Below are 22,496 nucleotides of genomic sequence, written 5' to 3'. Positions count from 1 at the left end.
CCCCCCCCCGCCCCATGAACAAGGCCAGTGTCATGCCAGGTGCTGGTGGTTCATGCCTGTAATCCTAGCTATTCAAGAAGCTGAATCTTTTGCCTTCGTTTTCTGCCTCATTTGCTCAAATCTACAAACACAGCTGTGCCAGGAACCCAAGGGTTAAGACCACAGAGAGGAGCCCACACTCAGAGATAGAGAGTCCTCCCTGGGAAAGAATTGGTCAGAGGGCGGGGCCTGGGTGACTGCGAAGGGAAAGCCTTACACAGGTCAGCCCTCATTTTGTGGCTGAGGCTGACCTGCTAGCTAGAAGGAAGGCCTGTGGCCCTTTCTGTGCCTGGAATGCGTGGCAGGTTTCGGCTCCTCCAAGATGTGTCTTGGCCACCCTTCTAACAGCCCAACTCTCTGGACCAAGCTGGATTGTTCCAAAGGGAGACAGGAGGCTGTCTTCAGAGGAGCTTCTGGGAGGCCCAGGTGATGTCAGTGGTGGGACCCCTGGAAACCTGGGAGGGGTCCCCAGATGGTGCCTGTTCTGATTTAAAGTATGCATATAAGAATAGGTTCTTGCTCTTTGACTTTTATTTATTTATGGTTTATATGCAGCTATGTGTGTATGTATGTATTTGGTCTAAACTGAAGAAGCCCACTGGAAAAGCAAAGCTAAACCAAGAAGTTGCCTGCATTCTGGCTGAAGCCAAAGGCAAAGCATTCCAAATATGGAGACCAACGTCTCTGCAGAGTTGCTTTTACTTTTCAATTTCATAGGACTGAGAGAAGCCTGCCATGGGAGGGTAAATATGGGTGTGTGTGTTGTAATTAGAATTCTGTGTGACATGCAGAGAATGTCTATCTCTGTTCCCTGATAGTTGAGGAGAAACTTCCCATTTAATAAAACCTTCCATGTGATGGACAAAGTAGTAGCAGTGGAGGATCTGACATTCCCCAGTGTTCAGAATGAACAGCTAGCAAGCCTGCATCTGATTCCTGTGGGGGAGGGTGGTTCCAAGTGGGCAGATGTTTTCTAGAACAAAAATGTACAGTTCTTTAACACTGCTTATTTTACTGAAGCAGATATAATTTACATTCAACAGGTATAATTTATATTTCTCAACAAGTTGAATAGAAGCGGGACATTTGTCATTCCTGCTCGTGTCATACAGTCAATAAGGAGAAAGATTTGATTTTTACCCTGGAAATAATTAACCTGGCAAAATTAAATGATTATCCCAAATATGATCAACAAATATGAGCATTTTACAAATGAGGTGAGGTTTTTTTTTTAATTTATGAGTACTAGATCTTAAACTAAAGCCCAAAACACTGACTTCTCAGCTTTTTGCTCAGGACTGGGCCTCTGCCACTTGAGTAAACAGCCTTATTTCTGGAGTTTTAGTGGTTAATTCTCAATAAGGAGCTCATGGTTTTTATGGGCTGGCTTTGATCCAAGATCCTCACATCTTAAGTCTCATGAATAGTATGATTACAAGCATGAGCCATGGTCCTGTGGCTCATATCAGGTGGCTTTTGTGTGGGATTGTGGTGGGAATGGAAGGAATATTTATTTGTTTACTTATTTTTGTTTCTCAAAAGCTTGTCAGGTGCTGTTCTACATAGCTGCACTTTAAGGCTGTCACAAATTAACTTGCAGTTGGGGACAAGGTCTAATGGTAGAAGACTTGATTGCCAGAAGAAAGTCTTTGCCTTTGTCTTTGCCTTAAAAGGCAAACGTATTGTGGTAACTGAGCCATGGAGAGCTTAAGTAACACACTCAAAGTTATAGAAATTGTTATTGGTGGATTCTTGATTCAAATTCATGCGTCTGTGCCTCCATTTTTTCCCTCCAAAGCAACCATTACTACCATGTAAGCAACTTCTTACATTTTTTCCAAACCAAAGATCTCCCTACCCAACGGGCAGCCATCCAGGCACATTGTACTCACAAAGACTTCACAGAGAAGAGTAATAGAGACCAGAGGGTTCAAGACCCTCCCCTATCCCCTGGAGAGGAATGGGGCTACAGAAAGGAGTCTCATTATTTTTCATTGTGCTTATATTGCACATAAAATAAAAGCAACCATAAAACAATAACAACACCATCATAGAATAAGTCATGTAGATATGATTTCTTATTATTTTTTTGTCGATTGTGGGGACTGAACTCTGGGCCTGGGTGCTGTTTCTGAGTGCTTTGCCTCAAGGCTAGCACTCAGCTATTGAGCCACAGCACCATTTCTGGTTTTCTGGTGGTTAATTAGAGATAAGGATCTCACAACTTTCATGCCCAGGTTGGCTTTGAACTGCATTCCTCAGATCTTTGCCTCCTGAGTGGCTAGGATTACAGGTATGCAAATATTGAGTCCTCACTCTTGTACTGTTTGGATCTAATAGCCACATATTAAGGATACCATGCGCCTTTTTCCCTAGCTTTTTGTTTGTTTTTGCCATTCCTGAAGCTTGAACTCTGAGCTTGGGCGCTATCCCAGACAGGCTCAAGCCTATCACTCTACCACTGTGCCACAGCACTGCTTTCAGCTTTTTCTGTGATGAATTGGAGGTAAGAATCTCATGAACATTCCTGCTCTGCCTGGCTTCGAACTGCGATTCTCAGATTTCAGCTTCCTGAGTAGCTAGGATTACAGGTGTGAGCCATTGGTACCCAGCCGTTTTCCTAGTTTTATTTTCACATATACACTTTAAATGTTTCGATGCAATTCTCTCACCTTTATTCTATTTATCTACCTCTCCTCCCCTTTACCTCACTCCTCCTGACACTTCAAGTACCAATTCTTTTATTCATCATATTGATCAGTTAGTTAATCATTCAGAGGATTTACCACTGCCCATGCCATACTTTACTGAACACATTGGTGTATGTGTGTAATTTTCATTCCTACTTTGAGATGGAACATGAATGAGACAGTGTAGGGAGGTGACACCAAGAAAACAACTTATGTGTGAACCTGTTGAACACTGTTTTAAGCCTAGCCACACCCTAGTGGCATAAAGAGGAATCATGGGAAGCTTCAGTACTGTTTTTTCACTTCAAAGACAAAATTCCCAGCTAGAGAATGAGAAATATGCCACATATTGACGGTCCAATCACCATCTTAATACAAGAATTGAGTAACTAAAAAAAGAAAAACAAAAACAAAAAGATAGGGCTTCTGAGAAAAACATAGATCCTCTCTAAAAACACCCTTCATGATTGGCCAAAGCACAATGGAAGTCCAAGGAACCAAGGCACACATTGCTTGTTCTAGGAGATTCTCTCAGTCTCTGAGCCCTTTGTTTCTGATCTGGCTTATTCTAATGACTTTCTTTCTATCCCTCTCTGCCCCATGGCTGCTCTCTTCTTAACCTGTCTCCGTGTCTCTTGATTCCTGCAAGCTTTTCTTCCATTCTTTTTTTCCCATTGGTCTCTCCCTCTTTTCTCATGAAGGCACCCAGCCCTCACAGTTCTCTCTGTTCCTCTGTCACTTTTCTTACATTCTCTATTTCTCTGTGTCGTTCTCTCTGGTTCTGGTTCACATGCCTTGTTGCTCTGCAGCAGGACAAGTACGCCTCCTGTGGATCCTGTGCTGCTGCCTCCTTGTCCTCAAGTCCCTTGAACAGCCCTTCACTGGGACCCCAAGTTAAGAGCACAGAGAGGAGCTCACATGTATTGATAGAGAGGCAGCACTGGGAGGGTGTGATCTGTGGGCCACATGGTCTCTGGGTAGGGAATGCTTCATACTAGGCTGCCTGGTAGCTAGCAGGAAGGCTGCACCCAGTTTCTGTGCCTGGAGAGCAGGGAAGGATCTGGCTCCATAGAGATGATGTGGGGGCCACCCTCTGGGCAGCACAACTCTGGGGTCCAGGGAAGCCTCTCCATGAGGAGTCAGGAGACTCCCTGGAGAAGAGAAGTGGGAAGCAAAGGTGATGTTACTGGCAGAACCCATGGGAACCCAAGTGATCTCCAGATGGGGCCTACTCTAGGATGGGCCATTAGTTCTTGGTTAAAGTGTGTACCATAGACCAGGTGCCTACCCTTTTATTTTATTTATTTATTCTGTCTGTCCGTCCGTCCGTCTGTCTGTCTGTCTGTCTGTCTGTCTGTCTATTTGTCTCTGTATTTTGGCCTGGGAGGAAGAAGCATACAATAAAAGCAAAGCAAAATGACAAATTTGCTTTTAATATACTATGTGCTCTTTCTTCTCTTTCTCCCCCCTGCCACCTAAGGTTTATCTCCTGTTGTAACTGTATCTGGTTTTGGTACCTGGTATATTGTATATACATTTATTTAAATTAAGGAAAGGAGGCGGAAGAACAAAATGGTGAGACAAAGGACAAAGAGGAAACCAATATAATAGTGATACTCATAAGACAGTATGTTGGAAATGAACTCTACAGTTTAAGGGTTGGGGGAAAGTAAGGTGGAAAAAGAACATGAGAGGAGGTAACAATGTTCCAAAAGAAATGTACTCACTACCTTACACATGTCACTGTAACCCCTCTGTACATCACCCTGACAATAAAATTAAATTGAATTCAAAAAGAATTTGTATGCATTCAGCCGCAGCAAGGACAGAGTGCTCTAATGTGAAGACCAGTGTCTGTGTGGTGCTGCTCGTGCTTTTCATTTTCACAGCGCGGGACATAACTGTCATGGGTGGGGAGGTCAGCTGGATAGGGCTGGGGTTATTTTGTATTCAGAGGAGCTCTGAGTCTATATGAGTTCAGTACTATGAATAGAAAGACTACTCACAGCACCATGAATAGGAAGACCTGACATTCCCCCGTGTTAAGGGAGTCATAACCAAGAGTGGACATTTAGTAAGCCTCCATCTGCTTCCTGTGGGGGAGGGTGGTTTTGGTGATCAGCCATTTTCTAGAAGACAAAAGCACACAGCCCTGAGCCATAGTTCCGGAGGAGTTTTGTGTGTGACAGTGGTGAGGATGGAAACTTGGAACTCTCAAACCTTGGCAAGTGCTCTACTATTGAGCTACACTTTAAGGCCATCACAAATTAGCTTATACGTGGAGACAGGCCCTAGTGGTCAAACACTTGCCTGCCAGGATGGGTGAGCCCCTGAGATTGATCTCTGGCAAAGCAAAGCAAAATACAGCAAAAGTTAAAAAATGTTTTCAGGGCTGGGAGTTTGGCCTAGTGGTAGAGTGCTTGCCTAGCATGCACAAAGACCCTGATTCGAGACCTTGGTATCACATACATAGAAAAAGCCAGAAGTGGTGCTGTGGCTGAAATAGTAGAGCTCTAGCCTTGAGAAAGCCCAAGGACAGTGCTCAGGCCCTGAGTTCAAGCCCAGGACTGGCAAAAACTGTTTTCACTCTATTTCCCCCATGTTTGGAGGCTGAGTTTTGCTATGTAGCCTGGTCACTATGTAGGTCAAGCTGGCCGCGTATTCGTGGTAGTCTAGCCTCTGCTCCCCTCTTATTTCATTACCTATTTGTGTATGTATTTTTAATCGTTGATTATACTATGGTATGTGATACAGATATTTTAAACCAACAAGATAGATGAGTAAGAAGAATCATTTCTATTTTAGCAGCACACCACTGCAGGGTGATGTGTAAAATGGGAATATTGTCAGAGGCTATATATCTAGGCCTGGGTGTTATCTGTGCTGTTTTCCTTTTTTTTGTCTTTATGAGGGGAAAGAGGGCTCCCAAAAATGGAGAGAGGAGAGGAAACCAAATACAGTCATGGTATTCACTATGTACTACTATGTGGAAATGAAGTATGCAACTTGTGGGCGGGGATGAGAAGGGGTAAAGGAAGGAAGAAGTAACATTGTAGAGAATGAATTACGATCACCACCTGAATTGTGAAATAATAAATTCTCTGCACAATACCTTAATAATAACGGTACAATTGTAATTTTTGAGTGAAAGAACATTACCTGAGACCATGGATCTTAGCCTGTGCCCTGTCCCTGAGCAATAGCTCCACTTCCAGCTTCCTGGTAATTGACTGGAGATAAGGGTATCTTGGACATTCCTGCCTGGGCTGGCTTTCAACAACAATTCTCAGATCTGAGTTTACTGTGTTCTAGAATTACAGGCGTGAGCCACCAATGCCTGGTTCTCTGAGACTGTGTTTTACTATATGGAGACTTATTACAGATTTCCTACATGGACTGACCAATTGGAGTTAGACCGTGAGAGCAGGGGTTTCAGAGAAAGGCTTCTTTGAAAATAGGATCCTAAAACACAATTATAGAGGGTAAAAGGCTTGTGTGTTCCACCACGGTAATCATTTTTCACTGTGCATACATTGAAAAGCATTATGTAAATACATTAACTGTATAAAACAAAAAGTATTTGAATAATGATACCCCCATAAATAATTAATGCATCCATATAATATTTTATTTTTAATTTTCCCACTTTCCTTTGTGTAGTTGTACAAAGGGCTTATAAGTCTACATGTCAGTTTATTTGTATAATGCATCTTGATCAATGTCACCTATCATTATTCTTCCCCAACTCTTCCATCCCTCTTTTCATATATTCACATTGGATATTCTGGATATATTCCATCAGTACTTTCTTCATTCCTCCACCCCTCTTTTCCTTGACATCATGCTTCCTGACATATTAAGAACCAGCATCCTGCCATTCATTTTATTAATCTATTTGTTGTTCAAAGGAGTTACACCATTGGATTTCTCCCATGCTATACTTTACTGAATGTGTTTGTCTACATGTGCATATAATCCTGTATATATTTACATATGTATTTTTTCCAGTCCTGGGGCTTGAACTCATGGCCTGGGCACTGTCCCTGGAGCTGATTTTGCTCAAGTCTGGTACTCTACTACTTGAGTGATAGCTCCCTTTTTGTTTTTTTTCTGTTTATGTGGCATTGAAGAATTGAACTCAGGGCTTCATGAATTCTAGGCAACAACTCTACCTCTGAGTCACATTCCCAGACCATACCTATAGATATTTTTATCAATTAGAGCTAATGTCCTCATATAAGAACAAGTGTGGAAAAAAAAGAACCAGTGTGTCCTTATATCACGATGCTTTCCTTCACTTAATGTATTTGTTTTCCAGGGCCATCCATTTTTGGCAAATGAACTTTTTCCTAATACATTAGTAAAATTCCATTGTGTACACACACACACACACACACACACACAGGCACGTGCGCATATATATCAGTTTAGACTATAACAGTGTACTGAATTTTCCTCCCCTTGTGAGGAATCTGATAAAATTTATGGGCTCTCACATCGGTCACAAGATCACTTGTCTTCCTAATCAGCAGAACATCCATGTGATTCTACAGTGTTTCTACTAAAGCCTAAGTTCCCCTTAGTAGAGGCCATAGACAAAAGAGGTAACAATGCCAATTTTTTTTGCCAGTCATGGGGCTTGAACTCCGGGCCTGAGCACTGTCCTTGGACTGTTTCTTAAGGCTAGAGCTCTACCAATTGAGCCACATCACCACTCCAGCTTTTTTTCTATGTATGTGTTACCGAGGAATCAAACCCTGGCCTTCATGCATGCTTAGGCAAGCACTCTACCACTAGGCCAAACTCCCAGCCCCAACTATATCAATTTTTACACTCTCTAGGGGAAACGTCAAACTGACAGCAGGTTCTGCCTGTTCCAGGGTGTAGTGGGAGAATGAGCATTCACTATCAACTATTCTAACCATGGCCCTCTTAGCCCAGGACACCCACGCTTTCTAGAGAAAAGGCCACTTTCTCACGGGCCTGTCAATTCGCCATCTATCCCTATTCAGAGGGAGAGAGAGAGAATCTCAGGAAACCAAGCTGGGAAAACAGGGGGCACTCCAACTTTGAGGACAAAGGCTCCTAGTTCATCTCTAAGCAGTTTTTATTATCCAGCATGATGTCTTAGGAAAGGCAATAATCTTTGTACATAACTAGCGATGAGTAAATAAGTTTTCTGTCTGACAGAGCAGACATCATTCTGGTAGAAAAGTAATCCCAAGCTAAATCAGCTTTAAACTAACATCCTTGAGTAATCTGGCTACTTTCTGACCTTGGTCTGGGTAAAGGTATATGTTAGGGGCCAGGGCCTCTGTTCTTGTTTGTTTTTTGTTTTTTAACTTTTTGTCAGTCCTAGGGCTTGAACTCATGGCCTGGGTGATGCCCTTGATTTTTCTCAAGGCTAGAGCTCTACCACCTGAGCCATAGCACCACTTCCAGCTTTTTCTGTGTATGTGGTACTGGGAAATGGATCCCAGGGCTTCATGCATGCTAGGTGATCGCTCTACCACTAGGCCACGCTCTTGGCCCTAGGGCCTCTGTTCTTGTATTCATGGCTCTGCACTCTGCCTAAATGGCCCTTGCCAGTTAGCCATCTCTGGCATGATGCCTTTGCACATAGCCAAGGGCGCTTTCAGCCTTGCTTAGGGAGGTCAGTGGTCCCCCAAAGGATCTGCTGTGTTTTATGTGTATTCTCCCTGTTTCCAAAGATCCAGAGAAGTACATAACCCAACTATGATCCTCAGAACAGGAAACAAACTAATATCAGATTCCTGATGCAGCAACAGCTGTATCTGGGAATCACAGAATGGGAAATGTGCAGTTAGGGTACACTTTATGCATATTTCCCAAACCACACAACAGGTACTTCACACCAGAACAGATGCACCCAACCAGCTCAAACCTCTCACCTGACCATGAAGTCTTTATAGAACAGAGCTCTCATAGCCTGGAAGCTCATCCCAGAACAGGCCACAGTAAATGTGCAAGTTATGTCTAAATTGTCAGCATTCACAGATTCTCACACTAGGTAAAAAACTATAATGAGGGCCGGGAGTTTGGCCTAGTGGTAGAGTGCTTGCCTAGCATGCACGAAGACCGGGTTCGATTCCTCGGTACCCCACATACTTAGCAAAAAGCCGAAAGTGGTGCTGAGGCTCAAGTGGTAGAGTCTTGAGAAAGTCCAAGGACAGTGCTCAAGCCCTGAGGTCAAGCCCAGGACTGGCAAAAAAAACTATGATGTTTACATATGCATATATTAAAAAAAAATCTTTTTTTTTGCCAGTCCTGGGCTTGAGCTCAGGGCCTGAGCACTGTCCTTGGACTTTTTCAAGACTAGAGCTCTACCACTTGAGCCTCAGCACCATTTCTGGCTTTTTTCTATGTATGTGGTACCGAGGAATCGAACCAGGGTCTTCGTGCATGCTAGGCAAACACTCTATCACTAGGCCAGACTCCCGGCCCTCAAAAACAATCTTACCTTTGTTATAGGCAGGGCTGGATTCCAATGGTGTAACTTGTTTGAACAATTAAGTGACAGATTAACAAAATGAATACCAAGAAGCTCAATCACATTTTGTCTGAGGTGGATGAGTATTAAGGGGATAGAGAGAGAAAAATGGATTTTAATCACGTGAAATTTGCTTGATTTATGATTGTTAACACTATTTATTGTATGACTGTGGTTGCTGATATTTCCAAACATATCTGATATGTATTAGGTTCAAATTTGCAAGGGAAGAACCTGCCTTTGATAAAACCCATATGTTTATGTATTAGATTTTCAGCGGGACTCCAGTGGGTCATGCCTGGAGTCCTAACTACTCAGAAGGCTGAGTTCTGAGGATTAACGTTCAAATCCAACCTGAGCAGGAAAGTCATTGAGGTTTTTTGGTTTTGTTTTGCCAGTCCTGAGCACTGTCCTTGGGCTTCCTCAAGGCTGGCTCTCTACCACTTGAGCCACAACACCACTTCTGGCCTGATCTATGTTTGTGATACTGAGGAATTGAACCTGTGTCTTCGTGCATGCTAGGCAAGCAATTTACCACCAGGCCAAAGTCACAGCCCCTGAACAGCAAAGTCTATGGCACTCTTATTGCCAGTTAATCACCAAAACAAACCAGAAGTGGAGCTGTGGCTCAAGTGATAGAGGATGAATCTTGACTAGAAAATCTTGGGGAGAGTCCACATGCTAAATTCAAGCCCAGGAATTGCATCAAAAAGAAAAGAGAAGAGAGGAATGAGCAGGGGAGAGGAGCGGAAAGGAGAGGGAGGAAAAACCATTTTCAGCATTTTTACTCAGCCTTCAGACAGAAAATTAATCAGCAAATTCAAAGCGAAAAGTTAAGAAATACATAGGACAAAAGTATAGACTCCTAGTTATTCACTGGTGTAAAAATATTTTGGGAAAAATGCATTGCCCACTGAGATTATTATTATTAGTGGTAAAGTGGTATGAAATCCCAGTCTGGTGTCATACATTAGAAGTCCAGATTTAGTTATTCCATGTGAGTTCTGCATATTACGATTTCATCTACATTTCCCCATTCCTGCAGTTTCCACTCCTAGTAACCACTGATGCATTCAGCCATATGCATTCAGCTTTAAAATATACTGCATAGTAGTGGAATCAGGCAATGCTTTTGTCTCTATGCTGCTTATTTCATGTGCACAAAAACTTAAGCATCTGGTCTTAAAAGTAATAAAGGAATTCCCTCTCTCTCTCTCTCTCTCTCTCTCTCTCTCTCTCTCTCTCTCTCTCTCTCTCTCTCTCTCTCTCCTCCATTCTCCCTCTCCCTCTCCCTCCTCCTGTGCCTGTACCACAATTTCTTTATGGATTGATCTGCTGAGGAATATTTCATTCTTTGTTGCCCAGGAGTTCCCACCACTTCAGTCCTGTCAGCTGCTTGACGTAGAAGCCATTTCCTTTTCTAGAAAGGGTACTAGGGTCACTGGGTATGTACACAAAGTCTGCAAAGAAAAGGTAGAAACTCAGTTTATGTTTTTATTGCCTTATTTATTATGTATTGTTTCCCTAAATTCTAGAGGTCTGAAGCTCTTTATTCTCCAGCAAACAAAGAATTACAAGTCAGGAAATGTGAGGGCAGAGGCAAAGATAATTAGAACATGAGCGATGCCTGAGCAACTGACAGGTTGATAGAGCCTCAACTAGAAACCTTGGCTGTGAGAGCTGCCTTTATGTCATATGAGGTCTGGTCCATATATTTCCCAGGAAATGAAAGGAGACAGTGGAGCAGAATATGGACTTTTTAGTAAAGGGGGTAGGGAGTGAGGCCTGGTAAAGACTCCTGGTGATCTATTTATATCCCTTATGTGAATCTCAGGTTTCCCATCATCTTTGTTTAAGATAGATAAAGACCACCAAGAAAACATATGCCACAACAGAGTGATATGGAGAAGAGCTGGCACCTGAACAGTTAAGAAATAAAAGAAAATGCCAACAACAAACAGGCTGTACTTTTTGTTGTTGGTGGTGGGGCTTGAACTCTAGGCTTGGGCACTGACCCTGAGCTCTTCAAGTTAGGGCTAGTGCTCTACCACTTTAGCCATGGCGCCACTTCCGGCTTTCTGGCGATTAATTGAAGATATGGATTTCACGGACTTTTGTGCTCGGGCTGACTTTGAACTTTGATCCTCAGATCTCAGTCTCCTCATTAGCTAGGATTATGGGTGAGAGCCACCAGCACCCAACATTTTTTAAGATAGAAAGACAAAGATCAGGGAGACAAAATGAAGACAAGGGTTATCAATGTATGAGAAGTAATGTACCTCTTACCTAACGAATGTAATGTAACCCCTCTATACATTATCCCGACAATACATTTTTAAAAAAGAAAAAGAAAGGAAGACAAAGACCATCAGGAAATACATGCCACAGTATAATGATACAAAAAAGAACTGGGGGCCCGGAATTTGGCCTAGTGGCAAGAGTGCTTGCCTAGCATGCACGAAGACCTGGGCTCGATTCCTCGATACCACATACATGGAAAAAAGCTGGAAGTGGTGCTGTGGCTCAAGTGGTAGAGTTCTAGCCTTGAGAAAGCCCCAAGGACAGTGCTCAGGCCTTGAGTTCAGTCCCCACGACTGGCAACAACAACAAAAATAAGTACTGGGTATCACCAGAACTTCTTGGTCTGCCAAACACACACATAAGAAATAGCAACAATAAACACAGGTGCTACTTGGAGACAAGATCAGGTTACCAAAAGAGCAATATTATTAAAACATCCTTGATAGCGAACTGGGCTTTCTATTAGCATACCAAGTAGATCTTTGAACTGTCCCTAGGTGCTCCTTGATTTAATATCTTCTAAGGAGAATTGCTGGTATTTTAGAGAATCTGGGCTAGGATAAAATGGAGGGGGCAGATGGCTTCACATACTGATCTGAAGCCTGACCCATCCTCACCTCACCAGGCTCCCCCTTTGCTTTTAGCATAGGATTGTGGTGTTTTCAGGGCTGTGTAGTGAGGAGTCTGTGTTGTTTAGCCAATTTGTGATGTAAATTAGCCTCTGCCTTCCATTGTTACTGACTTTCATAGTGGAAGTGGGCTGGATCTCAGGGCTCTTCCAAGTGTTTCGCTAGGGTTCCAGCTTAAAAGAAAATCATTTGAAATTACGTTTTGTATTTTCTAGGACTCAATTTCTTTTTCCAAGTGATATTCAAAAAAGGAAAAAGATTAGAGCAAACGGAACAGAGACGTCCTAGTGATAATAGTTGACAACAAGAACAGCTTCACTTATGTGAAAATGCGTATCTCTGCCATTCCTGAATGAATCCAGATTATGCTAGCTCTGAGAATTGGTGTTAATTCTGGGCTTTAGATTTATTTAGTCTTCTAAAATGTGTGTTTCTAACTTTTGTCATCATGATCTCTCTGTATATCCACATCAGTCCTATAATGAAGCTATACTAGGTTAGGATTTTAGTCCAATTTCCCTCCCATACACTTCAACACATATGTTTGCTTACTGTCACTTCTACGTCTGTCCTAAAATGGCCCTGTTATAGATGTCACTTGAGGTTATTTGCTGGCTAGTGAGGTCAGACAATCCAAGACCTTCATTATGATAAAATGAGAGTTGCTAATGGAAGTTCTTGGTGACTTTCAGAATTGGTTGTACACCTTATGTGGGAATATTTAAGAAAACCAGAATGGGCTTAGTGGTCTGACTGCACTCTTGTCTTCCCACCCATCTATTGCTATTCATCCGACTCAGAACGGGGGTTCCATCCCAAAGCATTGGACACAACACCTGGTCACATGCAGAAAGTCGTTTTCCTATTTGCGCACCCCTTGGCTCCTTGTGCAGGGTGACTCAAGCTCGCTGGGCTGGAAGCCGCCTGTATCTGCCAAGTGTGTGTCCAGGGAAGAGGCTGAGAGCAATGAGGCCAGCGTGCGCAGGAAGGAGGAGGGGCGGCCACGGCCAAGACTCAGGCTGTGGCCTCGATGGGGCATTCCCGGGCAAGATGTCCAGTCTCGCCACAGCGGTAGCAGTTGACTTGGCTGGCTTTCTCACAATGGACGGCCACGTGTCCGGTTTCCCCGCACCTGTAGCAGCGGACGTCGTGGCAGTGCTTCTGGAGATGTCCCCGCTGGCCACAGGAGTAGCACTGCATCACCTCGGGGTGCTCGCAGTCCCGGGCCAGGTGGCCGGGCTGGCCGCAGGTGTAGCAGCTGTGCTCCCGCTCTCTCTTGGGCTCCTTGCAGTCCTTGGCGATGTGGCCGGCGGCGCCGCAGTTGTAGCAGGCGTCCTCCTCCAGATCACAGTCCTTGACCAGGTGCCCGGCCTCCCCGCAGCGGAAACAGAAGTCCGCCAGGAATGGGGGGCGGAACGCGGAAGCGCGGCCCCGGCCTCTCGCTCCTCCGCGGCCCCGTCTCCCCGCCGCCGCCGCAGCAGCCGCCGCAGCAGCAGCAGGCCCCGCAGCATTCGCGGCCGTGGGGCATTCCCTGGCCCAGTGGCCACCTTGGCCGCCACTCAAGCATTCCTTGCTGCTCATGGCCGCGGGGACAGCCTGGGATCTGAGCGGCTGTGGCGCCGACCACGACTCGCCCTGGGGCCCCGGGAAGGCGGCAGGAAAGGCAGCGCCTGCCGAGTGTCAGGTCCTTGCCCGCCTCCACCCGCGGGCCTGCACGGGACCCCCATGCCCGTCATTTCACTATGACTCCACAATCGCTGTGTGAGCCATGACTCATAACCCAGTGTGGTGCGTGTGTGTGTGTGTGTGTGCGCGCGCTTGTGCTTGTGTGTGGATACAGGGCTGTGGTTCACATCTCCTGTTCCATTCATCCATTCATCTGGGCTGTTTCCACACCTTGGCTATTATGCCTGTGCCCCTGTCTCTATAGTATCCTCATTTCCATTTCTCTGGATCCCTGGATCATAGGCTAAATGTTTTTTTAAACTTTGTTGAGTAACTTCTACAGTGATTACACTAGTTTATGTTCTCAACAACAGTGTAGGAAGGTTCCTCTCCCCCTGCATCTTTTCCTTAGGTTGTGTTATTTGTGTGGTCATTCTGACTGGTAGGAGCCAGATGGAATCTCAATGTCATTTTGACTTGTGTTTCCTGCATGGTCTGAGATGTTGAGCATTTCATTATGGGTTGGTCATTTGTACTTCTTTTACCAAGCATCTGCTCAGCTCATCAGCCCATGTCTTAATTGATTCATTGAGTTGACTTTTTTATTGTAATGTACAGAGGGGTTACAATTACATTCACCAGATGATAGTAGGTGCATTACTTCTCACACATTGATACCCCCTCTCACGTTTTTGTTCCATTCCCCCCCATCCCTTCCCATTCATCTTGTTTCCCTCCCCTTCCCTTTCCTATTTCAAATAAAGAAATAAATGTATATACAATATGCCAGGTAACAAAGTGAGATACAGTAACAATATGACATTAACCAAAGGGCAAGAAAAGAGAAGAGAAATAACATAGTCTATTAAGAACAACAATCACACATTATATGGCTCTTGTTTCCCTATCCATATAGGCCTCATCCTATATGACCTTATGTATTTAGGTTTTGTACTATTGTAATTCTCTGCTAGGAGAGTCCTAGGTGTGTACTAATTATTACAAATGAGGGAAACCATTGAGCCTATCTATGTTCCTTTGGGTGAGAAGTTGACTTTTTAAGCTGTTCTATATGGTCTGAATATTAATATTTTTGCAGTGCTATAGCTGCTTATGATTTTCTCCCATTCTGAAGGTTGTCTTTTCAGCTGAGTGTGTATATACTTTGTTGTGCAAAGGACTTTTAGGTTGATGTAATACCATTTGAAAATCTGCCCCTCTACACTGATTCATTCTAATCAGAAAATTTTTGCCTATGCGGATAATTTTTTTCCAATCTTGGGGCTTGAACTCAGGGCCTTAGCATTGTCCTTGGGCTTTCTTTTTATTTATTTATTTTTATTGTAATTAATAAAAGGGTTACATGATATTTACCATATAGAAGGTGCATTAATTCACATACATTGATACACTTTCACATGTCTTGATACCCTTTACCCTTCCCCCCCACCGCCCCCCCTTCTCGGTTTTCCCCCCCTTCCCTATCAAATTTCAAATAACCAAATACAAATGTATCCAATATATCAGATAACAAAGTGAGGTACTGTAACAATCTGAGATACCCAAGGGGCAGCAAAGGAGATGAGAGGTAACATAGTATATTAAGGACAACAATCATTCATTATATGGCTTTTGTTTCAATATCTTGGAGGTCCTTTCAATTAGCTTCATACTATATGGCCTTATGTATCAAGGTTTTGCTCTATTGCAGATCTCTACTAGTAGAGCCCAAGGTTTCTACTGATTATGACAAATGAGGGAAACCATTGAGCCTAAGTTCCTTTGAGTCTGGCTTACTTCACTTAATATGATTTTTTCTAAGTCTTTCCATTTCCTAACAAATGGGGCGATGTCGTTTTTTTCTGACAGCAGCATAGAATTCCATTGTGTACAAATACCACAACTTGTTGATCCACTCATCAACTGAGGGACATCTAGGTTAGTTCCATATGGTGAATAATGCTGCAATGAACATTGTTGTGCTAGTGGATTTAGTATGCCCTAGTTTCTGGATGGTTGGGTAAATGCCAAGTAGTGGAATTGCTGGGTCATAGGGGAGGCACTGCCATACTGCTTTCCATAGTGGTTGAATGAGTTTGCACTCCCACCAACAGTGTAGTAGTGATCCCTCCTGGCCACATCCCCTCCAGCATCTGTTATTATTCCTTTTCCTGATCCTGGCCATTCTAACTGGAGTGAGGTGGAATCTTAGAGTTGTTTTGATTTGCATTTGTTTTATGACCAGAGATGTTGTACATTTCTTCATGTGTCTATAGGCCATTTTTGTTTCTTCTTCAGAGAAGACTCTCTTGAAGTCTTTGGCCCATTTTTTAATGGGATGGTTGTTACTTTGGAGATTAGTTTTGGAGTGATTCAATTTTTTGAGTTGTTGATATATTTTAGATATGAGGCCTTTGTCTGTTGTTTGGTTGGTGAAGATCCTCTCCCACTCTGTAGGCTTCCTAATTAATTTACTAGCTATGTCCTTTGCCATACAAAAGCTCCGCAGTTTAATGCAGTTGTCCTTGGGCTTTCTTAATGCTTGAACTCTACCACTTGAGCTACAGCCCCACTTCTGGCTTTTTCCGTGTATGTGGTACTGAGGAATCGAACCCTGGTCTTCATCCATACTAGGCAAGCACTCCACCACTAGGCCAAACTCCCCACCCTATGCTGATATAGTCTAATAATCTTTTTCTCTGAGACACCCTTTTTATTAATCAGCCAAGCAGAAATGCAACACAGACAATGGGAAGAGATAACAATGTTCTAGAAGCAACGAATATAACTGCAACCCCTCTGTACACCACCCTGACAATAAAATAAAACAAAACAAATGCAAGAAAATTTTATTTTATTTATTTATTTTTTTGCCAATCCTGGGGCTTGACCTCAGGGCCTCAACAATGTCCTTGCACACTTATTTGCTCGAGAATAGCAGTCTACCACTAGAGCCACAGCACCACTTCCAGCCTTTTCTTAGTATGTGATGCTTGGAATTGAACCCAGGGCTTTGTGTACGCTAGGCAAGTACTCTACCAGTAGACTTCGCTCCTGGACCTTATTTTATTTTTAATTTTTATTGTACAGGTGATTTATAGATGTGTTAGTCATATAAGTCAGATGAGTACATTTCTTTTTCAACTGTGTTAGTGTGGTTCATAGTAGAGTGCTTTCCTGTGTGTGTTAGAAACTGGTTCCATCCCCAGGAAACAGAAACTGTAGGGAACATTCTCCCCCTCCCTGAATTCTTAGCTAAGAATGTGCCTGCATAGTCCCTTGTCCTAAAGGCAACATTTTGTAAATTAGGTTACTAAGCAACCCATGCCTGCTTGTGTTGATATGCAAACATCCTACCCTGGACCTCCTACCCAGAGCAGTTTCTTTATGCCAACCCCTCCTGCCTCTCCTGAAGAGGCATATAAATCCCTGTGTGAAAAATAAAATTCACAGCTTGATCAGAACGCTTGTCCTGCTGCCTTCTTCGTGTCTCCTGTCCCTTTCATTCCTCCCTCTAGGTTCTTGGCCCTAGTTGACGTCCCGCCGGACGGGACAAATGGCGCCCAACGTGTGGCTGGAGTGCCTGGGAGGCTGATGAACACTGTCTTCCAGGAGGAAAACTTGGATCCAAGTGATTGTATGACCAGCTCGGAGTGGCCCGCCCGAGACATCTTGGTCAACACTGAAGAGTGAATACAATGCAAGGTAAGTGATTGACCATGGGACAGGCATCATCATCATCATCACAGGAATTGTTCATCTCAGATTTAAGAGAGGCTCTCAAGACACGAGGAACTCGGGTTAAAAAGGAAGACTTAAAGGCATTTTTTGAGCACGTGGAGTATTTATTTCCTTGGTTCTCCCAAGAAGGGACTATAAATGAGGTTAAATGGCAAAGAGTTGGGGACTGTTCAGATGAATATTATGAAAAATTTGGCCTCGAAAAGGCTCCTGTTACAACCTTTTCCTATTGGAATTTAATTAATGAAACTTTAAAAATTCGCTCCCTTGATAAAGGTGTTGATGCTTTAATTAAGTACGGCGAGGAGGTACTGCTACAGGCCTCCCGACCCCCTTCTAGGTGCCCATCTGTTATACTAGATATGCCCCAAGCTGATGATTTTCATAGAGACCTAAAGATGAAAAGGATGGCGTCTACTGCCACTTCTGATCATAAAACAAGTCATTTATATCCCGCTATTCAAGATTCATATAGCAATCCTGATAGGTTAGACCCAGAAGAAGAAGCTGCATTAGAGGAAGAGGCTGCCCGTTAGGAATAATAGATAATCACCTCCCTGATGATCCCATATTACAGTTTGCCCAATCCCATTCATTCGTTTTTCCTAAAAATACAAAAAAATAACCCCATTCCAAAGGCTGTCACGGTGTTTACAGACGGGTCTTCCAATGGAGTAGCTGCCTTTGTGGTAAATGATCAATCCCATGTTTTCAAGACATCTTATCAATCGGCCCAGTTGGTTGAGCTATATTCCATATTTCAAGTTTTCAAACAGTTTTCCACTCGAGCTGTAAATATTTATACTGATAGTGCATACATAGCTCACTCCATTCCGTTGCTTGAAACTTCTCCTTTTCTTAAAATAACTTCTAATGCTACACCTCTATTTATATAAATTCAAAAGTTAATAAGAAGTAGACAAGAACCTTTTTATTTGGGACATATTAGAGCCCATACTAATTTACCTGGACCCCTTACAGAGGGCAACGCTCAAGCAGATGCTGCTACAAGGCTTACCTTCCCCATAATTGTAGGATCAATACAAGAGGCCCAGAACTTACATAAGTTACATCATTTGAATGCCCAATCCCTTTGCTTATTTTGTAAAATATCCTGAGAACAAGCTCGAGAGATTGTTAAAAAATGTCCCTCGTGTATTATTAGCCAGCCAGTACCGCACATGGGAGTTAATCCACATGGCCTTTTCCCTAATCAATTGTGGCAGATGGATGTTACTCATTTCCCAGAATTTGGAAAATTAAAGTATCTTCATGTTTCCATAGACACCTATAGTGGTTTCATTTTTGCCTCCCCTCATTCGGGAGAAGCCACAAAGGATGTCATTTCACATCTTGTCACCGCTTTTTCTGTTCTGGGAAAACCTGTTAAAATTAAAACAGATAATGGTCCTGCTTATGTTAGTGCAAAATTTAGACAGTTTTGTGAAGCGCGTCACATTAATCACATTACAGGAATCCCCTATAACCCACAAGGTCAAGGAATTGTTGAGAGAGCCCATCAAACGCTAAAACGTTGGCGCACTCACCTTAAATCCACTTCTTTATCCTTTGCTTCCCCCCCCCCCCGCCCCCGTGATCGATTAAGTCATGCACTCTTTGTGTTAAATTTTCTGACTTTGCATAATAATGATCATTCGGCTGGCACCCTTCTCCACATATGACTCTGCCTATGGTGATGTGGTGAGATCCTCTCACTAATAACTGGAATGGTCCAGATCCAGTGCTCATTTGGGGACGTGGTTCAGCCTGTGTCCTGGACCAAAAGCAATCGGCACCAAGATGGCTGCCCGAGAGATTGATTAAACAAGTTAACTCATCAGCCCCTAAGGACATTAATGTTTAATAAAAAAGATTAATAATACCATTCCAGAGCCTGTCTTTGGCCCTGAGAATACTCTCCTTTCATATTCACAGGAACGAAGAGACCCTGTTGGACAACCCTGCTAAACATTGTGGCACTTCTCCTCCTCATTGGCCTTTTAATCATCACATCTGTTCCTGTGTTTTGCTGTTTGACTAATTTAGGCTATTTGAGAAATAGGACATGAATGGTGTTGCTTTTGGTAGTGTATGAGATAATATCAGGATACCTTTGCAGTGTTGCTTATTGTTACCATTGGACCATGTATTTTTAATAGAACTGTAGCCTTTGTAAAATAACAGATTGATACCCTGGCGGCGAGGCCTATTCAGGTACATTATCAGCGCCTACATCTAGCCGATTTGGCTGAGGAAGGGCATGAGGATCATGAGGCCCCCAGAGGAACCGTAGTCCCCACCCGAGGGATGCGCACCTGCAGTTGACAGGTGTAGGCATCTGTGTGAGGTGCAGCTAGCCTGCAAGGAAACGGCCTAAAAAACAGCCATCAGTCTCGGGGTCTCCTGGGGGACACACCCGATCACATGGAAGTTGGCAACTATTAAAACCCTTCCCCCGCAAAAAGATGCTTGGCCTCAGCAGAAAGACAGACACATCAGCCAGTTTGTCTTGCTTCTTGACATGGCCTCCTTTCTAGGGATCAGGGCCTCTGTCTCCCCTCTCAGATTAATGCCTACCATGATATTGCCTAAATCCTCGCCCCGCACTTATTTTAAGGTTTAGGGAGGATATGTCGGGAACATTCTCCCCCTCCCTGAATTCTTAGCTAAGAATGTGCCTGCATAGTCCCTTGTCCTAAAGGCAACATTTTGTAAATTAGGTTACTAAGCAACGCATGCCTGCTTGTTTTGATATGCAAACATCCTACCCTGGACCTTCTACCCAGAGCAGTTTCTTTACGCCAACCCCCTCCTGCCTCTCCTGAAGAGGCATATAAACCCCCGTGTGAAAAATAAAATTCGCAGCTTGATCAGAATTCTTGTCTTGCTGCCTTCTTCGTGTCTCCTGTCCCTTTCATTCCTCCCTCTAGGTTCTTGGCCCTAGTTGACGTCCTGCTGGACGGGACAAGAGATCATCAAAACTTTAAAAAAAATACCATCTTCTCTGAATCTTCCAAAGCACCCCAGATAGGGGAAAGTCTTTGAAAGTTTATCCTGAAGTTGACCCCTCATAGTTACTGAGTAACAACCAATCCTGGGTAAAGGGCCAACATGAAGCCTGCTCTAACTGTGATAGCATATCAAAAGTGATTTCATTTTTAAAAGAACTTATGTTTTTTTGTTTTTGCCAGTCAAGGCTTGAACTCAGGGCCTAGAGCATTGTCCTTGGGCTTTCTTAGTGCTTGAACTCTACCACTTGAGCCACAGCACCACTTCCGGCCTTTTCTATGTATGTGGTATAGAGGAATCGAACCAGAGTTTTCATGCATGTTAGGCAAGCACTCTACCACTAGGCCAAACTTCTGGACGAAAGAGCTAATGTTTTGTTCTTGTTTTTTGGATTTTTTTTCCCCTGTTCTTCTCTGATGTTTGAAGCACTCTTCTATGACTTCCTTGGTATAAGATGATATGCCGTAATTCTTAGCCAGTATTTGCTGCAGCCAGCTACATTAGGGGGTGCAGAGACCTAAGACGGGCCCACTCTCCTAGTTTCTTGTGGTTATCAACCTTAAAGTGGTTAGTTTGATGCTCAGCACAAAGTGTCCTCAACAATGTCACAGTCACAGCCTCAATAGTGCTGGATGGAAACAATCAAGGTGTTTGTCTAAGACCTTGGCAGACTGGCATATTCCAAGTGCCAGGCTATGATGGATGACAGCACCTATTGTGCTGCAGTGTTAATGTCAGTCCCTCTAGCCCTGGGATTGGGTGTAGGGGAAAGGGAAATCCTTTTTTTGTCACTATTATCATTTTGTTGTCTTTATGTGGTTGTACAGAGTTATAGTCATGTCAGTTTGTGAGTATGTGCATCTTGATCAGTGTCACCCCTTTAATAATTCTCATCTTCTCCCCCTACAATTCCCCTCAATTTTCCCAGTTTCACTTCCTCATGTATGCATTGGAATTTATGACTGCATTCTCCAAATCTTGAGAACACTCAGTCCTCCATCCCTGCAGGACTTAGCATTAGCCAAGATCAGGCCAGGAACTAAATGTTCACAGCTGGGCATCTGTGCTGACACCATCACTGTCACCTGCTTCATTGTCTATTTGCCTCAGCCTGAAAGACCAGCTGCTATTCAAAGGGCATGTGAGCACCATGGAGTTAAAACAATGAGCCCAGCATTTTGTTTTCCCTTGGTCATGGGACTTGAACTTGGCCTGGGCAATGTCCCTGAGCTCTTCAGCTCAAGGCTACCACCCTACCCTTGGGCCAAGCCCCACTTGCAGTTTTCTAGAGGTTAATTGGAGATGAGAGTCTGGGCTGGCTTTGATCCTCAGATCTCAGCCTCCTGCGTAGCTAGGATTACAGGCTTGAGCCTCCAGTGCCTTGCTTGAACCCAGCCTCTGACTGAGGAGGGAATTGCATACTCTGTGCTGGAAAGCCTAGTAGTGAAAAGAGGCCTTCATTAAACACAGATGCCTAGCCTCGAGGTGAGCTTGGAGGGCTCTGCTTTGGAGGATACAAAGCCTTACAAATGTTGATTTGGGGTAATGACCCCTCCCCCAGGGGATGGGTGGTGCCTGCATGCCTGGAGACAGGGTGGACATTTGGCTGGTAGGTTACCAGGCCTAGCAGTCCAGTACCTGGGAGAGGTAGCTTCCTGACACCCTGTTCCCTGCACTGTCTAAGTCTGAAGTAGCTTAGGAGCCAGGATGCCATTGCCACAGGCCTCCATGTTCAGTTCCTGTGTCCTGTCTCCTGGCTGTTCTCAGCTCTAATGGAGATCTCTCAATTGTATCTGTTGTTGGTATTGTATCTGTTTCTGTCATCTCTGGCCTGTTTTTTTCTTTTTCTTTTTCTTTTTTTAAGACTGTATTGAGTGTGTTTTCTGGTTGCTGGCCTTTGAGATGTGAGTC

The 22,496-nt window shown here is 43.7% G+C and overlaps 1 long non-coding RNA gene across 1 annotated transcript; it reads left to right on the top strand.

Annotated features, from left to right (window-relative positions):
- Window positions 1–245: 245 nt before the first annotated feature.
- Window positions 246–20,171, top strand: LOC150040877 (uncharacterized). The gene is made up of 3 exons (XR_016533729.1): window positions 246–465; window positions 17,354–17,540; window positions 19,512–20,171. It is a non-coding gene; the product is annotated as an uncharacterized LOC150040877 (long non-coding RNA).
- Window positions 20,172–22,496: the final 2,325 nt, after the last annotated feature.

Source organism: Megascapheus bottae, chromosome X, assembly GCF_031878675.1.
Source record: "Megascapheus bottae isolate mThoBot1 chromosome X, mThoBot2.hap1, whole genome shotgun sequence".
NCBI classification, from domain to species: domain Eukaryota; kingdom Metazoa; phylum Chordata; class Mammalia; order Rodentia; family Geomyidae; genus Megascapheus; species Megascapheus bottae.
Note: the sequence above shows the minus strand (reverse complement) of the source record. Positions and strands in the feature narration are given on the sequence as shown.